Source organism: Trichosurus vulpecula, chromosome 9, assembly GCF_011100635.1.
Source record: "Trichosurus vulpecula isolate mTriVul1 chromosome 9, mTriVul1.pri, whole genome shotgun sequence".
Lineage (NCBI taxonomy): Eukaryota > Metazoa > Chordata > Mammalia > Diprotodontia > Phalangeridae > Trichosurus > Trichosurus vulpecula.
This window is the reverse complement of record NC_050581.1, coordinates 116,183,158-116,191,502: the sequence shown is the minus strand read 5'-3', so window position 1 is coordinate 116,191,502 and position 8,345 is coordinate 116,183,158. Positions and strand designations below refer to the sequence as shown.

The 8,345-nt window shown below is 38.4% G+C and overlaps 1 protein-coding gene across 1 annotated transcript in view; it reads right to left on the bottom strand.

Moving 5' to 3' along the window:
- Positions 1-2,037: 2,037 nt before the first annotated feature.
- Positions 2,038-8,345, bottom strand: part of LOC118830858 (7-alpha-hydroxycholest-4-en-3-one 12-alpha-hydroxylase-like) — a 35,366-nt gene continuing 29,058 nt past the window's right edge. The window contains exon 4 of the mRNA XM_036737884.1: positions 2,038-2,056. The gene's annotated coding sequence lies outside the window, so the exon portion shown is untranslated. The remainder of the gene's footprint in view (positions 2,057-8,345) is intronic.

Here is an 8,345-nt window from a genome sequence, read left to right as displayed (position 1 = left end):
CTTTTTGCATTCTGCCTGAAGTCCTACTCTTCTTTCAAGGCCCAACTCAAATGCCACATCCACCAGGAACTCTTCCCTGCTAAAAATACATGCAACATAAATATAAAGTTAATAAATGCAACTATATACACAGCAGTTGAATACAAGTTGTTTGGGAGGGAAAGAGAAGACAAACTGGTGAGTGAATCGGAGAAGGCTCCAAGCAATCAATATAATTAATCATAATGATCAAGAAAAAAATAAAGACTATACCATTAAGTTATTAAATACAGAAAAAAGCTGTGATAAAATACAGCTTTCATTTTTGTAAAAAACAATATGACTAGAAGGACGAATCGCTATATCTTTGATAAAACAAAATGTATATATTTGAAGCCACAAACTAATATATAACTGAGAAACACTAAAAGCATTTCTATTAAAGACAAGTATAAGCAAAGAGATCCATGTTCCCCAATCCTATTAGACATAGATTTAGAAATTTTAGTAAAAGTAATAAAGAATGAAGAAGGAAAGAAATGAAAAGGTAAGCATTGGCAGTGACAAAGGTAAAATATTTTTATTTTGAGATATTTTATATACTTAGAAAACCCATGACAATTAGCAAAAAATTAATGAAAACAATAAATGACTTAAACAAAGAAATGGGATGTAAGATAAACACATAAAATCCTCTGCATTTCTATACACTATCAACAACAATTAAGGGAAAGTGATATGAAAAGAAAGAAAGACCCTTTACAACAACAACAAGATATAGCCTATCTGAGCATAAATTTACCAAGTTGTATAGGAGACCAATATCAAGATGACTTTAAAATAATTTTGAGAGAAATCAGGGAAGAACTGATAACCCCTGCTCACAGTTAGGGTAAGCAGATATCATAAAAGAATGCCAACACTTTGCAAAGTAATTTGCAGATTTACTATAATACAAATCAAAATAACAATAGACTATTGTATATGTAACACAATGGAACTTCTACAAAGGGATATTTACTTCAGAAGGCATAACTGCAAATATTCTATCATACTCTCTCAGTTTATGGGAGACATAATTCCCACTCATTACCTCAGTCTTTGGAGAGGCAAAGGGGAGTAGGTTTATACCTTAACTTGGTTCCCATGGAGCAGGACTTCTTAAATTTTTTCCACTTGCGACCCTTTTCACTGGAGAAATTTTTACACAACGCCAGGCATGTAGGTTTATAAAATAGGCATACAAATCAAACATTCACTAATAATAAATCATAAAGAAATTTATTTTAAAAAATTTGTTTTAAAATAATTCTTCTACCATTTATTAAAGGCAAAAGCAAATTTGCATACTAATGAGATGGATGCACTTGTTTATTTTTACATAAAGAATTAAATCTTGCAGAATATTCAATACTGCAGGACATAGAGCATCTTCAATGTTTTTCAGACATGACTGATATTTTCATTTTATAATTGTCAACACTGAGAACACTGCCGGCAGAAATATCTTTAGGGCCATTTCAGAAATTGTTGGAAATTCTGCCCTAATCCCAAGGCAAAATTCATTTAATGATTTTGTATGTACACTGAAAACACTGCAGTTAATAACATGCAATAGTCTCAAATTTGAGCCAAGGTGTTTCTGGCAGTGTTAGTTGTCGCATGGCATGGTGGCAAGTGCATTGCAAAGTGCACATGCTGTATGCTCAGAATCAAGGTTGCAGTGATGCAACATAGGCAAGCTCTGCCAGAAACACTTTGGATTCATTATGTGTTTGATTTTGAATTAATTTTTGGTCATTGAGCATTGTGAAATCTTTCACTGTTGTCAAATTTTTCGTGACCCCCACATTTAGTTATGTGATCCCATATGGGGTCACAACTCACAGTTTAAGAAGCATTGCATAGAGCACAGTTTTGGTTCCAAGTCAAAAACCCTGCTCAGGCTCAAGTCTCATGGACCCTGGTTTCTTAGGGTTTCCATGCCAAGCTGGCTGCTGTACCTCCTTGCCTGAAATCCTGGCTTCAAGGTGACCATGGCTCAAACACACAGTCCTGTGGGGATCACCTCTGACACCTGAAATTGAGGGAAACAAACAACACATAACAGAAAAACAAAACAAAGCATGCCACCAGACCCCATTTCTTAGAACTGGGTAATAGAGAGGTAAACAAGGGAAAGATTTTTCTTCTCCTCTCTCAGGTTCACTTCATCGCATCCATGCTGATCACAGGAGATAGGCATCTCTGAAAAGTCCTCAGCAGAAAGATAGTCGAGCGCGCGCGCACACACACGTGCACACACACACACACACACACACACACACACACACACACAAAGAGGCACCTGAAAAACTGGCAGAAAAGAGAGAGAATGGCTCCATCTCGACACTTTTAACAATGGAGGCAGCCAATTAAAGGAAGCTCTCCCTGCCCCCACATACAGTAGGGGACACGGTAGGCTCCATGTTAAACAAACTGGGCATGCTCAAAGGGCCGCTCAAGGCCCAGTTACATCTAGACTCAGATAAAGCTATAATAAAATTCAAATGGAAAAGTAGATTGGAATGAACATCAAGAAGAAAACCTAAGGAAGAGGGATGAGCAAAACAAAGTATAAAGCAATGTAGTAAGTATGCTCTGGCCCTGCTCTCCCACAGTGAAGCTGGCTACATCTGTCCCTCAGGGGTCCCCATAGAGGATTATGAGTGTCTCTCTCCTGCTGTTAGTTGGAACTCCCTCGGGTTGTCTCCTCCCTGTTAACCACCATTGGCTAGCATCCGAGTTCTTTTTAACCACTTAGCATTAGTTAGCTTTTACAAAGGGATATTTTCTTCAAAGATAATAACAAAAGCACAAACATTTTCTCCCAACACCTCAGGAGCACATTTTCCTCTATACCATTTCAGTCTCTCAGACTTAATACAGTTTCTACACAACACTGATGCCACCAATTTCACATTCAAATGCAGTATAATTGCTAGATGAGTGGTTTCATTTACCTCTGGGTTGGCTCCCATATTCCAGGTCACTCTGTATTCTGTGGAAAACCAAGTGTGAAGTTGGATTCCCAGAATCCCAGAGGCTTGTTCTCTTAACCTTTTAGAACTTAAAAGGTCAGAGCTCTCAGATTAATCTCCACCAAAAATGGGAGAATAAACCTGTAGGCCAAGGGTCAAGGTATGTGCGTCATTAGGACACATATCAGCTTCAGTTGGGAGGATCCAAGGCTGCTCACATTAGTATCTCTTACTGGATGATATCAGCAAAATAAGTGAATTGCAGAGGCCTACTAAGGCCTTTTTGAAGGTACCCCCCAGTTCCAATTCTGCAATTACAGCCAATTAAAAAAGCTCCTAACAACAGGGTTAGCAGGCTGGAAACAGTTACAGAATATCCCTGCATGCTTAGGTCACTCTTTTTTTCTACTCATGCTCATCCTTTTCAGCCTCCCTCCTGACTTTGGACTTGATGTTAGGGCTGGACCTTTGCCACACTCGTCTGGGCTAGTCCTATTGGTTCTTCCTTGGGTATGCTGAGTATTGTGTTATTCCAGGAACTCAGCAACAAGCTGGAGACCTAGAAGCTTTCAGTGTTCCCAAGAAGTGTCTGATCTAGGTCTGATTGTTGCCCCCTATTTGAGCTCTGTAAGTTCCTGACCTGGGTTTGGATTTATGAAAGCATGTAGTTCTGCTAAACTCTGCCCCCATAAGTCAGCTGGAAAGCTGAATTATGGGCTCCCCCTTGGTCTGGGTTTCCTCCCTTGGTTATTCCTCTACAGGCTGGGCTGGATGCTGAGAATGAGCTCCTGCTCTGAGCTTGGGGTATGAGCTACACCACTACTGCTGCTGGCTTCTGAACTTCCTCCTTTCTCAGCACTGCTCTTTGCTCTGGATTCATGACCCAGATTTGGATAGTGGGGCACATAGCTGCCAATTGGCATCTCTCCTGGTTGCACTGCCTTGTATGGGCCTGGGACCTTCTTTGGTGCTGGTATGCAGCCTCTCCCTGGACACTGGAGTGCTCTGTGCATGAGGTGCTCCTGTCTAGACCCTGTCTCAGTGTCTACAGACCTCTCTATCTCCCTATGCTGACCTAGGACAGACAAAGTCACTATGACTTTTTCTGGATTTCTCCATCAGGATTCGTTCTGTTACATTTTATAGATCTATTTGGAAGAGTTGTAGATAGGAGTTCATTTGTATTGCTTCCTTCTATTTAGTCATCCTGGCCCCTCCCCTGCAGAATCTCTCCAAAGCCCTTCTCTTATAAAAACAGCTTTCCTAGCCTCCTCCATGTAGGAAAATAGTATCAGAGGCCCTCGGAGTATGCGCCAGTCCTATCAGAGCAATAACTCTGGAAAAGAAATAGAGAATTAAAACCATTAAAAGACAATTTAAAACCCAGAAATGGAATTAAATGAATATAACAATGAATTTGTGGCAGGGTAGAACTCAAGGCCACGTCCTCTAAAGAGGAAAGTTTACATTTCATTTTCTTACTTGGAGAACCCATAATTTCTCAAAATGGGCATTCTGTTCAGCACTGCAGACCTCAATCCAACAAACCTTTATTTATTAAGCACTATCAAGTCCTGAAATAAATCAAATGCATGAGTGTGGAGGAATAAAGCATCTTTAATCAAGATATCAGGAAGCAAACCTGCCACTCCAGGAGATGTTCCACCAGCAGATTCACAGGAAAAAGTTCTTACACTTTTGGGAGAAAAGAGGGAGGGCTTGATTTTGAAATCTTAGAATATTGATTTTGAAATCGTAGAATACTGACATCCTGCTCAGTTGTCAATCTTCCACAAAAGGCCAACACTCAATGTTACTTTAAACTGTTAGCACTTCTAGTAAAATTTTAGGATTCCACCTTTCACAGATGAGGATATTTTAAAGGGATGCTTGCTATGCCAACCTCACAGAAAACCAGTGTCATCTTTTATATTTCTAAAGAGTTTTTTATGTAACATGTTTACATGAGTCTTTTTTAAAATTTTTGTTTTTTTAGTTTTTAACACTGATTTCCACAAGATTTTTAGTTACAAATTTTCTCCCCATCTCTACCCCTCCACACCCTAAGATGGCATAAATTCTCATTGACCCTTTCCCCAGTCTGCCTTCCCTTCTATCACCCCACTCCCCCCTCTTATCCACTTTCTTTCTTGTAGGGCAAGATAGATTTCTATACCCCATTGCCTGTGTATCTTATTTCCCAGTTGCATGTAAAAGCAACATTTTTTAAACATTTGTTTTTAGAACTTTGAGTTCCAAATACTCTCCCTTCTTCCCATCCCCCCCACCCTCCTTGAGAAGGCAAGCAATTCAACATACCCCACACATGTATCATTATGCAAAACACTTCCGCAATAATCATGTTGTGAAAGATTAATTATATTTTCCTCCATCCTATCCTGTCCCCCTTTGTTCAGTTTTCTCGCTTGACCCTGTCCACTATCATCCCCTCCTTGTCTCCTTCCCCCTTACTTTCCTGTAGAGTGAGATGCCCAATTGAGTGTGTATGTTATTCCCTCCTTAAGAGAAATCTAATGAGAGCAAGATTCACTTATTCCCTTTCACCCACCTCCTCTTCCCTTCTGTTACAATAGCTTTTTCTTGCCACTTTTATGAGAGATAATTTACCCCATTCTATCTCTCCCTTTCTCCTTCTCTCAATATATTCCTCTCTCCTCCTTAATTTTATTTTTTAGATATCATCCTTTCATATTCAACTCACCCTGTGCCCTCTGTCTGTCTGTCTCTCTCTCTGTCTCTCTCTGTCTCTCTCTCTCTCTCTCTCTCTATATATATATATATATGTATATATATATGTACATATACAGACATATATATATATATATACACACATATATGTATTCCCTTCAACTACTCTAATACTGAGAAAGTTCTCATGAGTTACAAATATCTTTTTTCCATGTAGGAATGTAAACAAAACAGTTCAACTTTAGTAAGTCCCTTGTGATTTCTCTTTCCTGTTTACCTTTTCATGCTTCTCTTGATTCTTGTATTTGAAAGTCATATTTTCCATTCAGCTCTGGTCTTTTCATCGAGAATGCTTGAAAGTCCTCTATTTTTTTGAAAATCCATATTTTGCCCTGGAGCATTATACTCAGTTTTGCTGGGTAAGTGATTCTTGGTTTTAATCCTAGCTCCTTTGACCTCTAGAATATCATATTCCAAGACCTTCAGTCCCTTAATGTAGAAGCTGCTAGACCTTATGTTGTCCTGATTGAGTTTCCACAATACTCAAATTGTTTCTTTCTGGCTGCTTGCAATATTTTCACCTTGACCTGGGAACTCTGGAATTTGGCTACAATATTCCTAGGAGTTTTCTTTTTGGGATCTTTTTCAAGGGGCAATCAGTAGATTCTTTCAATTTTTATTTTACCCCCTGGTTCTAGAATATCAGGGCAGTTTTCTTTGATAATTTCTTGAAAGATGATGTCTAGGCTCTTTTTCTGATCATGGCTTTCAGGTAGTCCAATAATTTTTAAATTATCTCTCCTGGATCTATTCTCCAAGTCAGTGGTTTTTCCAATGAGATATTTCACATTGTCTTCCATTTTTTCATTCTTTAGGTTCTGTTTTATAATTTTTTGATTTCTCATAAAGTAACTGGCTTTCACTTGCTCCATTCTAATTTTTAAGGCAGTATTTTCTTCAGTGGTCTTTTGGACCTCCTTTTCCACTTGGCTAATTCTACCTTTTAAGGCATTCTTCTCTTCAATGGCTTTTTGGAGCTCTTTTTGCCATTTGAGTTAGTCTATTTTTAAAATTTTTTTTAATTTAATTTTTAGTTTACATAACTCAGTTCCACAAGTTTTTGAATTCCAAATTTTCTTCCCCTCCCTTCCCTCTTCCCTACCTCCAAGATGGCATGAAATCTGATATATGTTCTACATATACCTTCACATTAAACATATTAACACAATAGTCAAGTCGTAAAGAAGAACCACAATCAGTGGAGTGAATCATGAGAAAGAAGAAACAAAACCAAAAAAGAAGAGACAGAAAAAAAAGAGAGCAGATAGTTTGTCTCAATCCACACTCAGATTCCATAGTTCTTTCTCTGGATATAGATAGCTCTTTGCATCATGAGTCCTTTGGAACTGTCTTTGAACCTTGTATTGCTGGGAAGAACCAGGTCTATTGAAGTTAGTCATCGTAAAATCAATATGTCTGTGGTTGTGTACAATGTTCTCCTGGTTCTGCTCCTCTCACTCAGCATCATATCATATGTAGGTCTTTCAGGTTATTATGAAGTATGTATCTTCTCTATTTCTTATAGCACAATAGTATTCCATTACATTCATTTACCGCATCTTGTTCAGCCATTCTCCAATTGATGGGCATCCCCTTGATTTCCAATTTTTTGCCACCACAAAAAGAGCTGCTACAAATATTTTTGTACATTTGGGTCTCTTTCCCCCTTGTGTGATCTCTTTGGGATACAGCCCTAGAAGTGGTATTGCTGGGTCAAAGGGTATGAACATTTTCATAGCCCTTTGGGAATAGTTCCAAATTGCTCTCCAGAATGACTAGATCTGTTTACAACTCCACCAACAATATAAGTGTTCCAATTTTCCCACATCCTCTTCAGCATTTATCATTTTCCTGTTTTGTCTTGTTAGCCAATCTGACAGGAGAGATGTGGTACCTAAGAGTTGTTTTGATTTGCATTTCTCTAATCAATAGTGATTTAGAGCATTTTTTCATATGCCTATAGATATCTTTAATTTCTTCCTCTGAAAACTGCCTGTTCATATCCTTTGACCATTTCTCAATTGGGGAATGACTTGTAGTCCTATAAATTTGGCTCAATTCCCTGTATATTTTAGATATGAGGCCTTTATCAGAGACACTGGTTGTAAAGATTTTCTCCCAATTTTCTGCTTCCCTCCTAATCTTGGTTGCATTGGCTTTGTTTATACAAAAACTTTTCAATTTCACATAATCAAAATTATCCATTTTGCATTTTGTAATGCTCTCTATCCCTCATTGGGTCATGAATTCTTCCCTTTCCCATAAATCTGACAGGTAAACTATTTCTTGCTCTCCCAAATTGCTTATAGTATCAGCCTTTATTCCTAAATCATGAACCCATTTTGACTTTATTTTGGTATATGGTGTAAGATATTGGTCTATGCCCAGTTTCTGCCATACCATATTCCAATTTTCCCAGCAGTTTTCCTGAAATAGAGAATTCTTTTTTGTTTGGTTGGTTTTTTTTGGCAGGGCAATTGGGGTTAAGTGACTTGCCCAACATCACACAGCTAGTAAGTGTGTCAGGCATCTGAGGCAGGATTTGAACTCAGGTCCTCCTGACTTCAGGGCTGGTGC